The following is a 15,943-nucleotide window of genomic DNA, read 5'->3' on the forward strand; positions in this document are numbered from 1 at the left end:
TGTCGACCAAACCTTGTACGAGGAGTGATCTTGAATCAAACCCAGGCTCTCTTGGGTTTACTGGAGCTCTCTGCTCATCATCATATGGGCACTTGTCATCATATCGTCGGGGCACGTACGATCCACCCCTAGGAGGGGCGTAGGCACTCGACGGTGGTCATCACAGGCGTATCGATGATCATACTGTCCGTGGCCCTGACCCAGGTACTGATCCTGGCGGTGTCCATGATCGTCAGGCCGCGGAGGCGATCTCAGAATGTGTGCCACTAAACTGTGTCTGCAACCACAGATCTACTATGGATCCGGTTGCGCGACTGAGAAACACCTAAGTTTTCTTCACCCGCCGCTCGGAGCAGTGCACGTATCTACAGCAAACCTCTACTAGCTTCTGAACGAGACGACTGAATTGACTGTGCTATACGTGCTGCAGCTGCAGGATTCGGGGATCTACCAATGGGCACGTTCGTCGAGTGAATGTTGGAGATTCTCCAGACGTGTGCGCTCAGCTAAGGTGGCCAGGCGCGCAGCCTCCAACGATGGGGGTGTGGAGCGCTTCCATGTTGTGACTATGCAGCTCTTCGCTCTGCTCCGAAGTGTGGGCTTTGGGATGATATACGTCGTGACCATGCGACGGGTCACCGCCGCCATCGCCGCCGCCACCCAGGTGGGCTACGCGGCGTGTTGACCATGAGGACTTCTGCCGCAGGGTCGCTACTTCCGCACTCAGAAAGAGTCTCCGCAGAACCAGTCGAATGGTCCGTAGAGGGATTCGTCAGGCTCAATAGCCGCAACTTGAGGGGTGGCCGACTGGCGAGCCACCGCATGTTTCACCCACCGCTGGAGCCGCGACCGACCAGATCATTTGCGGCAGCGCACAGCGGGGAGAGCGGATGCCGCGGGAACCAATCGATACTGAGTCGACGGCTGCCGCAAGAGGACGTCGCGAGCGCACACGTTGAAGTATGTCGCCCCGCGGACGGGGAGCGTCTCGACGTCGAGGGGGCCTGTTGGAGCCAGGCGGAGTCGTCAGCGATGAAAATGAGCACACCGAGACGGATCTCGTGGCCCAAAGCTAAACCACCGCCAGAAACCATGTCGATGAAGATCGAAAAAACAGCAACCTCACCGGAAGTCGATAAGACGCCGGCCCCATGGTGGGCGCCAATTGTCGTGGGAGAAGTCTCACAGTAAGAATAGGGGGTACGTAGGAGGAGGCAAAGCCCTAGCTACGGTGAGGTTGTGCATGCAAGGTTTACGAGTTCAGGCCCTTCTCGGAGGAAGTAACAGCCCTACGTCTCGGTGCCCAGAGGCTTGTCGACTGGATTATGCATGAGAGTTACAGGGGGAACGAACCCTTGTGCCAGAGGAGGGGGGTGGCTTATATAGAGTGCGCCAGACTCCTCCAACATAGTGTTCAATGTACGTTCAGGTAGGGGCTTTGTTGGTAACGCTAGGTGCAAATGACTATAAATGATCTTTAAGACTATAGAGTGAACGCCTTACCGTTGCCATCCTGGGGTGGCTTTAGACCTTCTATACTCTGAGTGATTCTTCGTATGGTCGAGTGACTCTATCTTGGTCGAGTGGAATTGGGGTATCCGAGTGAGATAGCTGGTCGAGTGCATTGCACTCCAAGGTGATTTCAGTCTGTAACTTCTGTTGTACTTTGAATGCTCTTGACTCTAGGGCAGTGTCCTTGGGTAGGGCGTCTAGGTCAGGCCTATGACCCTACCCTAGGTGCATGTCATTGTCAACATCCCCGGCGTTCCCAGGGAGGTAATCGAGAACCACCTAGCTGTCTGTCCTCATGCCCGGCCCGCCAAGCAGAAGTTCGGAACGAAAGCTTTGGAATGGCAACAGTTCATTGCTGAGGAAATCAAGAACTTGAAGCAGCTTGTTTGGTCTGAGGAGTTTTGCACCCAACATGGTTAGCGAATCCAACAGTAGTGCGCAAGGCGAATGGGAAATGGAGGCTTTGCATAGATTTCACAGATCTGAACAAGGCATGCTCGAAGGACCCTTTCCCCTTGCCGCACATTGATCAGATTGTGGATTCCACTTTCGGGTGTGATCTACTCTCGTTTGTGGATGCGTACTCTGGGTACCATCAGATATTCATGTCTAAGGAAGACAAAGAGAATACCGCATTCATAACTCCATGTGGCACGTACTGCTTTGTGTGGATGCCTTTTGGGTTAAAAAGCACCGAGCCCACCTTTGCAAGAGCAGTAGAGATTGGTTTTGAGTCACAGTTGCACAAAAATGTAGAGGCCTATATTGATGATATTGCGGTCAAAACCAAGGACAGAGCAACTCATTCAGGATTTGGAAGAAACCTTGTGAACCCGTGCAAGATCAATCTGAAGTTAAACCTTGAGAAGTGTGTGTTTGGCATGACCTCCGGCAAGCTACTTGGTTTCCTTGTGTCACACCGAGGGATAGAATCTAACCCCGACAATATCAAAGCAATTGAGCAGATTCAAGTACCCAGGAACTTCAAAGACATGAGGCGTCTAACTAGATGCGTTGCCGCACTGAGTAGGTTCATTTCCAAGTCTGCCGAGAGATGGACTGATACGTCTCCAACGTATCTATAATTTATGAAGTATTCATGCCATGTTTACAACAATTTTATATGGTTTTGGTATGATTAGCATGGAACTAACCCGGACTGGCGTTGTTTTTAGCAGAACTACCGTGGTGTTGTTTTTTGTGCAGAAATGAAAGTTCTCCAAATGAGCTGAAACTTTTTGATGTTTTCTTTGGAACAAAAGAGACCCCTGAAGCTTCGTGGGAGGGCCAGAAGAGCCACGAGGAGGGAAAAGCCCATCAGGGCGCGTTTGGTGGGCCTGGCTTACCCTGGTGGGTTGTGCTCACCTCGAGGCCCATCTTCGCGTGAAACCTCCTATAAACAGAGAAACCATTAGAAATAATCCTAGATCAGAAGTTATGCTGCCACAAGCCACTGTAGCCACCGAAAACGAATCTAGACCCTTTTCGGCACCCTTCCGTAGAGGCGAATCATCTTCGGTGGCCATCTTCATCATCCCGGCGGCCACTACGATGACGAGGGAGTAGGCCACCCTCGGGCTGAAGGTTTGTACCAGTAGCTATGTGTTTAATCTCTCTCTCTCTCTCATGTTCTTGAGATGTCATGATCTTCATGTATCGCGAGCTTTGTTAATATAGTCAGATCATATGGTGTTTTCCCCTCTCTATCTTGTTGTGATGAATTGAGTTTTTCCCTTTGAGATTTTGTTGTTATCGGATTGAATACTTTTATGGATTTGAGAGAACTTGATGTATGTCTTGCATATGGATACCCATGGTGACAATGGGGTATCATATTGATTCACTTGATATGTGTTTTGACACTCAACTCACGGATTCCCGAGGTGACATTGGGGTAATCTTTGCATAGGGGTTGATGCACTTTCTCATCTTTGTTTCTGCGGTAGAAATCTTGGGGCACTCTTTGTGGTCCTTTGTGTTGGATTGAGTATTATGAATCTGAATTTGCTTTGGTGTTATTTTAGTACGAACTCTTGATAGATCGATCGGAAAGAGTAACTTAGTGTAATTTTAGTACGAACTCTTGATAGATCGATCGAAAAGAATAACTTGGTTTTATTTTAGTACGAACTCTTGGATAGATCGATCGGAAAGAATAGCTACAAACAATTTCTTCTTATGTTCTCCGCTAGATAGGAACTTTGGAGTGATTCTTCATCGCACTTTGAGGGATGGTTATATGATCCAATTATATTAGCACAGTTGAGAGATTGCACTAGCGAAAGTACGGACCCTAGGCCTCATTTTCAAGCATTGCAATACCGTTTTTGTGCCCATTTACTATTTTCTTCCTTGCTGTTTTTATTTATTCAGATTATAAAAATATATTTCTACCATCAATATTACACTTTTATCACCATCTCTTTGCCGAACTAGTGCACCTATACAATTTGCCATTGTATTGGGTGTGTTGGGGACACAAGAGATTTCTTGTATTTGGTTGCAGGGTTGTTTTAGAGTGACCATCTTCATCCTACACCTCCCACGGATTGATAAACCTTAGGTCATCCACTTGAGGGAAAATTGCTACTATCCTACAAAACTATGCGCTTGGAGGCCCAACACGACTCTACAAGAATAAAGTTGCATAGTAGACATCAGAGCTCTTACTTAAACTCTGTTGAATAAGTTGAATTGCAATTGCTTGGTGGCTGAGAACATAGGTTACTGAGTTTCAAGAGAATTCATTGTTTGGACCTTAACATGTGAATTGGCTGCTACTTTAACATGAGAAATTTTATGAGAAAGAATTGTTGTTTTGATGCTAGGAAAAGTGACTGAAATTATCATCGATCAAACTTATGCACTTTGCTAACATTCACACTTCATAAATTATTTCTTTTATCGTTTACCTACTCGAGGACGAGTAGGAATTAAGCTTGGGGATGCTGATACGTCTCCAACGTATCTATAATTTATGAAGTATTTATGCCATGTTTACAACAATTTTATATGGTTTGGTTTGATTTGGATGGAACTAACCCGGACTGACGCTATTTTCAGCAGAACTACCGTGGTGTTGTTTCTTGTGCAGAAATGAAAGTCCTCCAAATGAGCTGAAACTTTTTGACTTTTTTTTGGAACAAAAGAGACCCCCGAAGCTTCGTTGGAGGGCCATAAGAGCCACGAGAAGGGCACAACCCACCAGGGCGCGCCTGGTCGGCTTGGCTTGCCCTGGTGGGTCGTCACCTCGAGGACCATCTTCGCGTGAAACCGACGCCAAAAATCCTATAAATAGAGAAACCATCAGAAATAACCCTAGATCAGAAGTTCCACTGCTGCAAGGCTCTGTAGCTACCGAAAACCAATCTAGACCCTTTCCGGCACCCTACCGGAGTGGCAAATCGTTTTCGGTGGCCATCTTCATCATCCTGGCGGCCACCACGATGAGGAGGGAGTAGTCCACCCTCGGGGCTGAGGGTTTGTACTAGTAGCTATGTTTTTAATATCTCTCTCTCTCGTGTTCTTGAGATGTCACGATCTTGATGTATCGCGGGTTTTGTTAATATAGTCAGATCATATGGTGTTTTCCCCTCTCTATCTTGTGATGAATTGAGTTTCCCTTTGAGATTTCATTTTATCAGATTGAATACTTTTATGGATTTGAGAACACTTGATATATGTCTTGCAACTGAATACTCGTGGTGACAATGAGGTATCATATTGATTCACTTGTTATATGTTTTGGCACTCAACTCGTGGATTCCCGAGGTGACATTGGGGTAATCTATGCATAGGGGTTGATGCATGTTCTTGTCTTTGTTTCTCCAATAGAAATCTTGGGGCACCTTTTCAAGTTCTTTGTGTTGGATTGAATATTGTGAATCCGAGTTAGCTTTGGTGTTATTTTAGTACAAACTCTTGGTTAGACCGATCGGAAAGATTAGCTTCATGTTATTTTAGTACAAACTCTAGGATGGATTGAATATCCATGATGCTAATGATATGCAAAGCCATAAGCTTTTTGATGCTATGTTTGATGAAAATGATATTTTTAGTCCCCCAAGATTTGATGTGCAAATTTTTTATAATGTTTGCATGCCTCCTATTTGTGATGATTATATTGGTGAAAGTGGGTTTTGAGAGGTCATGACTTTATTTAATGATGAATCCACTATTTTGGAAGAGGTTTCAATTGACTATGGTAACAAAGTTGCTATCTATGATGATTATGGTGATGACATGTATGCTATAAAGAATAATGATAACCATGAAACTTGTCATGATGATTTTAATTTTCACTCTCATGATAGTTATTTTGTTGAGTTTGCTCCTGCTACTATTGATGAGAAGAAATTTGCTTATGTGGAGAGTAATAAGTTTTCTATGCTTTTGTGTCATGAATAGAATGCTTTATGTTATGGTTATATTGTTGAATTTCTTCATGATGCTACTAAAAATTATTATGAGAGAGGAACATATGCTTGTAGGTATCGCAATAATATCAAGTTTCCTCTCTATGTGTTGAAAATCTTGAAGTTATGTTTTTTTGCCTTCCTATGCTAGTTGATTCTCGTTCCCATGAATTTTTTGCTCACAAAATCCCTATGCATAGGAAGTGGGTTAGACTTAAATTTTCTAGTCATATACTTCATGATGATCTCTTTGTGTTTCAATTCTTATCTTTTATATGAGCATCATTGAAATCATCATGCCTAGCTTAAAAGGCATTAAAGAAAAGCGCTTGCTGGGAGACAACCCAACACTTTTACCTACTGTTTTTGTGTGTTCACATGATTAGGCTATTGTAATAATGATGTTTTATTGCTTTTGTTTCAATAAAGTGCCAAGTAAGACCTTTGGGATGGTCTATGGTGATAGTTGATTTGATCTTGCTTAAAAACCGAAATTTTTGTTCTCAGGAAAACAATTCTTATTTTTAACATAAGTGTGATAAAATGCTGATTATTTTTTAAGAAGATTAATAGAAAAAATTTCCCAGGTTTTCGTAATTTTTCAGAATATTTGGAGTCGCATAAGTATGGTCGGAGTACAGATTACTACAGATTGTCCTGTTTTTGACAGATTCTGTTTTCAATGAATAGTTTGCTTGTTTTCTAGTTTCCATGGCTTATATTGCTCGATATAAATTGTGGAAATGATATGATACAGTAGGCATTGTGTGGAAACAATTATCGATCTTGTCTTTGACAGTACCAAAGTGAAATGGTGTGCTCTTTATCATACTAACCTATCTCACGAAGTTCCGTTAAGTTTTGTGTGATTAAAGTTTTCAAGTTTTGGATGAGATGTCGATATGAGGAGAATAAGGAGTGACAAGACCTTAATCTTGGGGATGACCAAGGCACCCCAAGGTAGTATTCAAGGAATATCCAAGCAACTAAGCCGGGGCATCCCCTCTTTCGTCTCCAACATTATCGGTGACCTCACTTGGATCTAAGTTTTCATTCGTCACATGATATGTGTTTTGCTTGGAGCGTCAATTTATTTTGTTAGGATTTTCATGCTTTTATTTAGAATAATTTTTTGCATCTTTTATTTCAATAAAATTGGCATTGATAGCCTTTACTATGCTTATTTTACAAGTCTACATGTTGCTGTTTGAAAACAGAAAGTTTACCGCTGTTGTAAAAATTCCATAGAAAAGTCAGAATGTGATAAAATGTTGAACCTTTTCGCAAAATAAGATCTAATAAATTTTCTAATGTGTGGTAAATTTTCATAATCTTAGGAGTTTAAGAAGTATTGATACTCTTGCATTCTTTACAGACTGTACTGTTTTGGCAGATTACTGTTATGTTTGCATTGTTTGCATATGTTTGCTTATTTAATGATTATATTTGAGGATAGGAGTATTAAATATGCAGAGGCATTTAGTGTGTAATTTTTAATAATAATTTTAGAAAATGATAAGGTTTTTGCATTGGTTTATACTAACTTATCTCAAGAGTCCTTGTTGAGTTTTGTGTGGATGAAGCTTTTGAGATTCAGGAAAACCGTGATATAAGAAGAATTAAGGAGACACAATAGATCAAGATTGGGGATGCCCAAGGCACCCCAAGATAATATTTCAAAAAGTCTCAAGCATCTAAGCTTGGGGATGCCCCAGTAGGCATCCCACCTTTCTTCTTCAACAATTATTGGTTAGTATCGGTTGAGCCTAAGTTTTTCCTTCTTCACATGATGTGTGATATTCTTAGAATGTCATTTTATTTTGTTTTTGCTTGTTATTTTTATAAAATACTTAGATATGAAAGTTTTTGAAATAAAATAGAGTCCTCAAATAGTTGCCAGGGAGGCTAGGTAAGCGGCACGCACATCCCGTCAACGAAGCTCTTTTCTATAGAATTGCTCTAGTGCTTCATTTATATCTTTTTTAGCACGGTAAACGGTGTGCTTTAGCATTTTTGAAGAAATTCTCTCTTGCTTCACTTAAGTTAATTTGAGAGGAAGAAATATTATGCTCATGATCTTCACTTTTATCTTTCAAGAGTAGCTTGTCATTTACTCTTGTGCTTCACTTATATCCTATGAGTAAATTGTTGAATAAATTGAATGTCATGAAGTTGAAATCATATCATGCCTAGTGGTAGCTTCACATTGGGTTTAGAAAGTGAAATCTTTTGAGGCTTGACAATCACAATATTGGTCATACAAGCAATTCACAAATAATTAGTATAAGGAAGAGAACTTTCACATGCAAATACACTATCATGGAAATCTTTTGTGATTGTGAGCCCCCATCAAAGTATTATATGCAAAAATTGTTGACGCCGGACAAGGAAACAACATAATGGTTTATGTTTGTTCATATTCACATAGAATTTATATTGTCATAGATCCTTCAACATTTGGTGCTTGCCCCCCATCTTTGCTAGCAAAAAATTCCGCATCAAGTAGAGATACTACTTGTGCATCCAAAAAACCCTTAAACCCAAACCTTATCTTCAAGAGTCCACCATAACCACCTAAGGATTGAGAAAGATCCTTCAAGTAAGTTTTCATCAGTGCAATAAGGCAATAAAAATTGCTTCTAAAAGTGTTAGATCATTTAGTGTAAGAGAAAATTGAGTGTTGTACGAACTTGTGATGGCAAAGAATAAAAGCGGCGGACTGCATAATAAAGGTTGCTATCATAAGGGGAAATATAATGTGACGTTCTTTTGCACTAAGGGGTTGAGCATACAAATAAATAAGCACATGGCAACCTCTGCTTCCCTCTGCGAAGGGCCTATCTTTTACTTTACACTATTTACTTTTATGCAAAGAGTCAAACTTTTTCTCTCTATTCCCTTTTTATTTTTCTCTTTTGGCAAGTATCATGTGGTGAGGAAAGATCTAGGCACACATATCCAGTTGAATATGGGTAGTATGAGTTATTATTGTTGACATCACCCTTGAGGTGAATGAATTGGGAGGCAAAACAATAAGCCCCTATCTTTCTATGTATCTGGTTGAAACGTTTTGCTCATGTGTATGCGGTGAGTGTTAGCAATCATAGAAGACTACGATGGTTGAGTATGTGGAGCTTGATACGTCTCCAACATATCTATAATTTATGAAGTATTCATGCCATGTTTACAACAATTTTATATGGTTTTGGTATGATTTGCATGGAACTAACCCGGACTGACGCTGTTTTCAGCAGAACTACCATGGTGTTTTTTTGTACAGAAAAGAAAGTTCTCCAAATGAGCTGAAACTTTTTGACATTTTTTTGGAACAAAAGAGACCCCCGAAGCTTCATGGGAGGGCCAGAAGAGCCACGAGGAGGGAACAACCCACCAGTGCACGCCTGGTGGGCCTGGCTTGCCCCGGTGGGTTGTGCTCACCTCGAGGCCCATCTTCGCGTGAAACCGACACCAAAAAATCCTATAAATAGATAAACCATCAGAAATAACCCTAGATCAGAAGTGCTGTCACCGCAGGCCTCTGTAGCCACCAAAAGCCAATCTAGACCCTTTCTGGCACCCTGCCGGAGGGGGGGAATCATCTCCGGTGGCCATCTTCATCATCCCGGTGGCCACCATGATGAGGAGGGAGTAGTTCACCCTCAGGGCTGAGGGTTTGTACCAGTAGCTATGTGTTTAATCTCTCTCTCTCTCTCTCTCGTGTTCTTGAGATGTCACGATCTTGATGTATCGCGGGCTTTGTTAATATAGTCGGGTCATATGGTGTTTTCCCCTATCTATCTTGTTGTGATGAATTGAGTTTTTATCTTTGAGATTTCGTTGTTATCGGATTGAATACTTTTATGGATTTGAGAGCACTTGATATATTTCTTGCATATGAATACCCGTGGTGACAATGGGGTATCATATTGATTCACTTGATATGTGTTTTGCCACTCAACTCGTGAATTTTCGAGGTGACATTGGGGTAATCTATGCATAGGGGTTGATGCATGTTCTCATCTTTGTTTCTCTGGTAGAAATCTTGGGGCACTCTTTGAGGTTCTTTGTGTTGGATTGAGTATTATGAATCTGAATTTGCTTTGGTGTTATTTTAGTACGAACTCTTGATAGATCGATCGGAAAGAGTAACTTAGTGTTATTTTAGTACGAACTCTTGATAGATCGGTCAGAAAGAATAGCTTGGTGTTATTTTAGTACGAACTCTTGGATAGATCGATCGGAAAGAATAGCTACAAACAATTTTTTCTTATGTTCTCCGCTAGATAGGAACTCTGGAGTGGTTCTTCATCGCACTTTGAGGGATAGTTATATGATCCAATTATATTAGCACTGTTGAGAGATTGCACTAGCGAAAGTATGGACACTAGGCCTCATTTTCAAGCATTGCAATACCGTTTTTGTGCCCATTTACTATTTGCTACCTTGCTGTTTTTATTTATTCAGATTATAAAAATATATTTCTACCATCAATATTACACTTTTATCACCATCTCTTCACCGAACTAGTGCACCTATACAATTTGCCATTGTATTGGGTGTGTTGGGGACACAAGAGATTTCTTGTATTTGGTTGCAGGGTTGTTGAGAGAGACCATCTTCATCCTACACCTCCCACGAATTGATAAACCTTAGGTCATCCACTTGAGGGAAAATTGCTACTGTCCTACAAAACTCTGCGCTTGGAGGCCCAACACGAGTCTACAAGAATAAGTTGTGTAGTAGACATCAAGCTCTTTTCTAGCACCGTTGCCGGGGAGGCTAGGTAAGCGGCACTCACATCCCGTCAACGAAGCTCTTTTCTGGCGCCGTTGCCGGGGAGGTGAGTGCATGAATGTATATCTTTAGATCCTGCAATTGAATCTTTTTAGTTTCTTGTTTTATCACTAGTTTGGCTTATAAAAAGAGAACTACAAAAAATGGAATTGAGGTTGCAGCATATTATTCATCTTTATAATGTATTTCATGAAAATTATGGAAAGGAAAATTGTGCTTAGTTGATAGAAGAAGAATTCAATATAATGTTTGGTATAAATGATGAGCATGATTGCAATGTTGTTTGTATGAATTCTTCGAATATCCATGATGCTAGTAATATGCAAAGCCATAAGCTTGGGGATGCTATGTCTGATGAAGATGATATTTTTAGTCCCCCAAGGTTTGATGTGCAAATTTGTTATAATGATTGCATGCCTCCTATTTATGATGATTATAATGATGAAAGTGGATTTGGAGAGGCCATGACTTTATTTAGTGATGAATCCACCATTTTGGATGAGGCTTCAATTGACTATGATAACAAAGTTGCTATCTATTATGGTTATGGTGATGACATGAATGCTATAAATAATAATGATAACCATGAAACTTGTCATCATGATTCTAATTTTAAGTCACATGAGAGTTATTTTGTTGAGTTTGCTCCCACAATTATTGATGAGAATAAATTTGCTTATGTGGAGAGTAATAAAATTTCTATGCTTGCGAATCATGAAAATAATGATTTATGTGATAGCTATATTGTTGAATTCATTCATGATGCTACTGAAAATTATTATGAGAGAGGAACATATGCTTGTAGGTATTGCAATAATTTCAAGTTTCCTCTCTATGTGTTGAAAATCTTGAAGTTATGCTTGTTTTGCCTTCCTATGCTAGTTGATTCTTGTTCCCATAAGTTGTTTGCTCACAAAAACCCTATGCATAGGAAGTGGGTTAGACTAAAATGTGCTAGTCATATGCTTCATGATGATCTCTTTATCTTTCAATTCTTATCTTTCATGCGAGCATCATTAAAAATAATTGTGCCTAGCTACAAGGAATTAAAGAAAAGCTGTCGGTGGAAATGACACCTATGGAATCAATGGGATCCCTTCTACGGTTGGCGGGCACGGGGTTGTGCAAAGAGCGGGTCTGGCGGTCAACACAAGGATCGTTTACCCAGGTTGAGGCCGCGGAGACGCGTAATACCCTAGTCATGCTTTCATCTATATTTCAGTGTTCTTGAGTTCTTGAACTAGCTACGGTGCATGTCTAGTTCCAAAGAGCCGAATCCCCCTCAAGTATGCCTCGGGCCTCCTTTTATAGACAAAAGGGGTCGCCACAGTAGCACCCAGGAGGTGGAAAGGTGTATAGTGGCTGAGTCTATCCTCTGGCACTGTTGGACAAATGCATTTAATGCGCTGCTGACGTGCCCCTCTTGCTTTATCGGGGACGGCAAGGAAGCTCGTCCCAGCTGTCGCCGCCTCGCCTGGCTCCGCCGCGCGTCTGAGCTAACGAGGTGTTGTAGCGCCACGTTGGTTGGCTGCTGGGCTGGTGTGGTAGCGGAGTCTTCATGAAGATCTGCAAGCCACCACACAGGTGCTTGCTGAGTCGGTGTGGAGGCCGCATGCTGCCACGCAGATGCCTGCCCAGCTGGTTGAGCTAGCAGCTGCATGGGAGCAGTGGTGGAGCCTTGGCAAACATGGGCCTAGCTGCGGCCTCGCAGATGTCCTCGGCAAGGGTCTTGCCGGGGGTCCGGCAAGGGTCTTGCCGTGGCACCGCGGTCGTTCCCGGCAAGGACCTTGCCAGGGGTCTCGTGGATTTCCTTGGCAAGGACCTTGCCAAGGATCGTCGTCTTCTGGTCCTCATCTGGTCCTGTGTATTTATGATCTCCACAAAGATCTGCATACCACCATGGAGGTGCCTCCTGACCCTTGGTTCCAATGTGGTTGATGGCGTTGGAACCCCTTGGCTCAAGGGCGGCGCGCTCTTCTGGCATTGGGCAAGTTGCCCCGGCAAGGCTCTTGCCGGGGGAGTCCATTTCGCTCCCTTGCTCTTTGTGTCTCTGGTCTTGGCATTGCTTCAGTTGTCTTGTGCTTCGGCCTCCCTCCTCTGCCCTGCTCAGTGTGGCCGCGGGCGCGGCTCTAACCGCTCGTGCACAAGTAAAGGGGTACGAAGGAGAGCCCCTACTTTTGTAGACCGACAGGAGCCCCCGGGCCTGGGCCACACATTATTGCGACGCGTTGTTGGGCTAGGCCTAGAACGGTGCGCGGGTAGGCCGGGCGGATTTTTACTGCAGTAACTTTTCCATCCGCTACGCTTCCCCACGCCCCGCGTTGAACGTGCGACATGGGGGGTCATGCATGACGTGGGTCATGTGTGGGGCGGATTCCTGCACGCATCCGTCATATCGTGGTAAAGAGGTGGCTCGCGCCTTCCCCATAAAAAGAGGAGAACTCAGAGGCGCGGCTCATTTACTGAGTGGACTTGTGTCGTGGTCTTCAAGGCGCCCGCGCCCCACAATCACAGGGTGGAGAACGGTCGTCTCACCCGTCCCCTTGATTTCTACTTTCTCTCCATGTGTCTCCCATGCGCCCAAGGTGGCAGGCGGTGGACGCGCGGGGGGGGGGGGGCACGGGCCATAAATAACGAGGCGGGAAACCGGGCCGTCGCTGATTAGGGCATCGGGTCGGTCTCGATTCCGTGCGCCCCTGATGGCCGGATTGGCTGAGTGGGGCGGCCGAGCCCCGACCCCGCCCCTTTATAAGAAGGGGGAGGGGTATGGCATCCCACAATCTTTCATCATCCCTCTCCTTCCACCTCAGCTCTGTTCTTTCATCTGCCATGGCGAGAGGGGGCGCCGACCCTTCGACGGTGGCGGCAAGGGTCTCTGCTCGACAGCGCGTCCCTCCTTCCCAAGAGCTCGCGGCGGCGGAGCCGGCCATGAGAGGAAGGGGGAGCGGCGAGGCCGAGGTCGGCGTGGCGCTCGGGGAAGAGGGGGACGGGGTGGCGCACCGGCCTTGCCTCCGCCAGCGATGCCTCCCCCAATGGAGGGCCACGTCAGGGACCAACCTTGTGAGTTCTTCATCAGGCTGCGCCGGCCACTGTGTCGTCTCCTTCGTCTCCCTACTCCATTCGCTCGGGAGATGGAGCTCGATCCGCCCTAGACCCTGAGGTTACATATGAGTGGCTGCGGGAATGGCGGCACGCGGGTTGTGCCGGTGTCAAAACCGGCAGATCTCGGGTAGGTGGTTTCGAACTGTGCGTCTAGGGTCGATGGTAACAGGAGACAAGGGACACGGTGTTTACCCAGGTTCAGGCCCTCTCTATGGAGGTAATACCCTACGTCCTACTTGATATTGATGAATATGAGTATTACAAGAGTTGATCTACCTCGAGATCGTAATGGCTAAACCCTAGAGGCCTACCTTGTATGGCTATGATAGTTAGTCTCTTATCCGGACTAAGTCCTCCGGTTTATATAGACACCGGGAGGATCTAGGGTTACACAAGGTCGGTTACAAAGAAGGGAATCTACATATCCAGTTGCCAAGCTTGCCTTCCACACCAAGGAGAGTCTATCCAGACACGGGTGCAGTCTTCGGTCTACGTATCTTCATAGCCCATCAGTCCGGCCCATGGCTAACAGGCCGGACGCCCGAGGACCCCTTAGTCCAGGACTCCCTCAGTAGCCCCTGAACCTGGCTTCAATGACAAGGTATCCGGCGCGTAGTACTGCCTTCGACATTGCAAGACGGGTTCCTCCTTCTGAACTCCAAAATAATCTTCAGATGAATTGATCGTGTCCGGACCTATAACACACACCACACACAACCGTAGAGAGAGTATAATAATACACGAGTCCAATCCGCTGACAACTTTTACAATATGACATCACGTCCATCCGGTCATAATTTCGAACCGTTTTTTGCCTGCCGCTCCACGTTTCGAGATGCGGTTGCCATTGGCACGTCTTGTCAAAGCAGAGATCGTGTCCCCTTATTACGGGATTCTCATCAATACGAGCGTGGGTAATCCAACTGTGTTGTTTACACATCCCTCGGGAGCAGACGAATTTTGAGGAGAGTGGGGTGGCGTTCAATATTTACTACCCTTATAAGGAGATAAGATTCCTCCTTCTTCCCCCACGCCTTCTTCCTACCTTTCCGCTAATGACCGAGGGGCCACCTGAGGGCAAGGAGCACTGCCGACCCGAGTTATATTTTGATGGTGTCCTGGAGGGATCCCGCATTGTTGCGGATCATTGTGCAAAAGACATTATCTTTGAGTGAATGTACTCAAGCTCCCTCTACCTTGTAAAACAAAGTTTTTATGCCATATAATGCTCGTTATGTTTTTAAATTTTTACTTACTGTGCGGCCGTGTTGTATGAAATCTGAGGGTTAACCAGTCGTTGGCTTCTGCCCCCATGTAGGTAGTATGGGGGTGTTCGGGATGGAATCTAAATAATCTTGATCCAATTAGATGGTCCTTGAAGGAGTTGTTTAGCGCAACGAACCAGGCAACCAGACTATGCGGCTGTAACGCCCTCACTTAGCCATAGGAGTGCGACAATAAAAACATGGGTGCAGCCCCTAGTATCCAAACTAGAGTGCTATAAGCGTCTGATCGGGAAGTACCAATCCTTCACGTAATGCGGAAGAAATCTCCAACGATTTGCAACCTCCGAACAGCTGACCGGCTCGCGCCGCATCATGACAGTCAGTTTTCGGCTTTCCCTACTGAGGTGCTCCTTTGGATAAACCAAGGCACAATCGCAGTAGTTCTCCCTTTACTACCTTAGCCGATATAGCAAAACGTAAGGTAGCAAGCACAGGAGTCGGGCAACCCAACTATTGACCAAAGACATGACTCAGAGCCAATGCATATAATGCTAAATTCAGGGTGCCGAACTGTACTTATAAAAAGTGTTCGGACTTTTGTTGCCATAATGTGGGGTGCTATGAAGCCCCTGGCAAACATCAAGCGTACCAAAGTGTCCAGGTGCTACCTGATAGGATTATCCACCGGGGAGCTGAAAAGAAAAAAAAAGAAAGAAAACAGAAAAGGTACAAAAAAGTTGGAGTCCTACAGCTCCAGCCACAAACTATTCTCATTGTAATTTAATTAGTACATCAAGGCGCATTGATACAGGTAGTGCGATAAGCAACATGCTATTTGACGTGCCGAAACCAAGGGAGAGCTACATGTGGGTCCTGAAAAACAGGTAAAATTAT

This window comes from Triticum urartu, chromosome 4 (assembly GCF_003073215.2).
Source record: "Triticum urartu cultivar G1812 chromosome 4, Tu2.1, whole genome shotgun sequence".
NCBI lineage: Eukaryota > Viridiplantae > Streptophyta > Magnoliopsida > Poales > Poaceae > Triticum > Triticum urartu.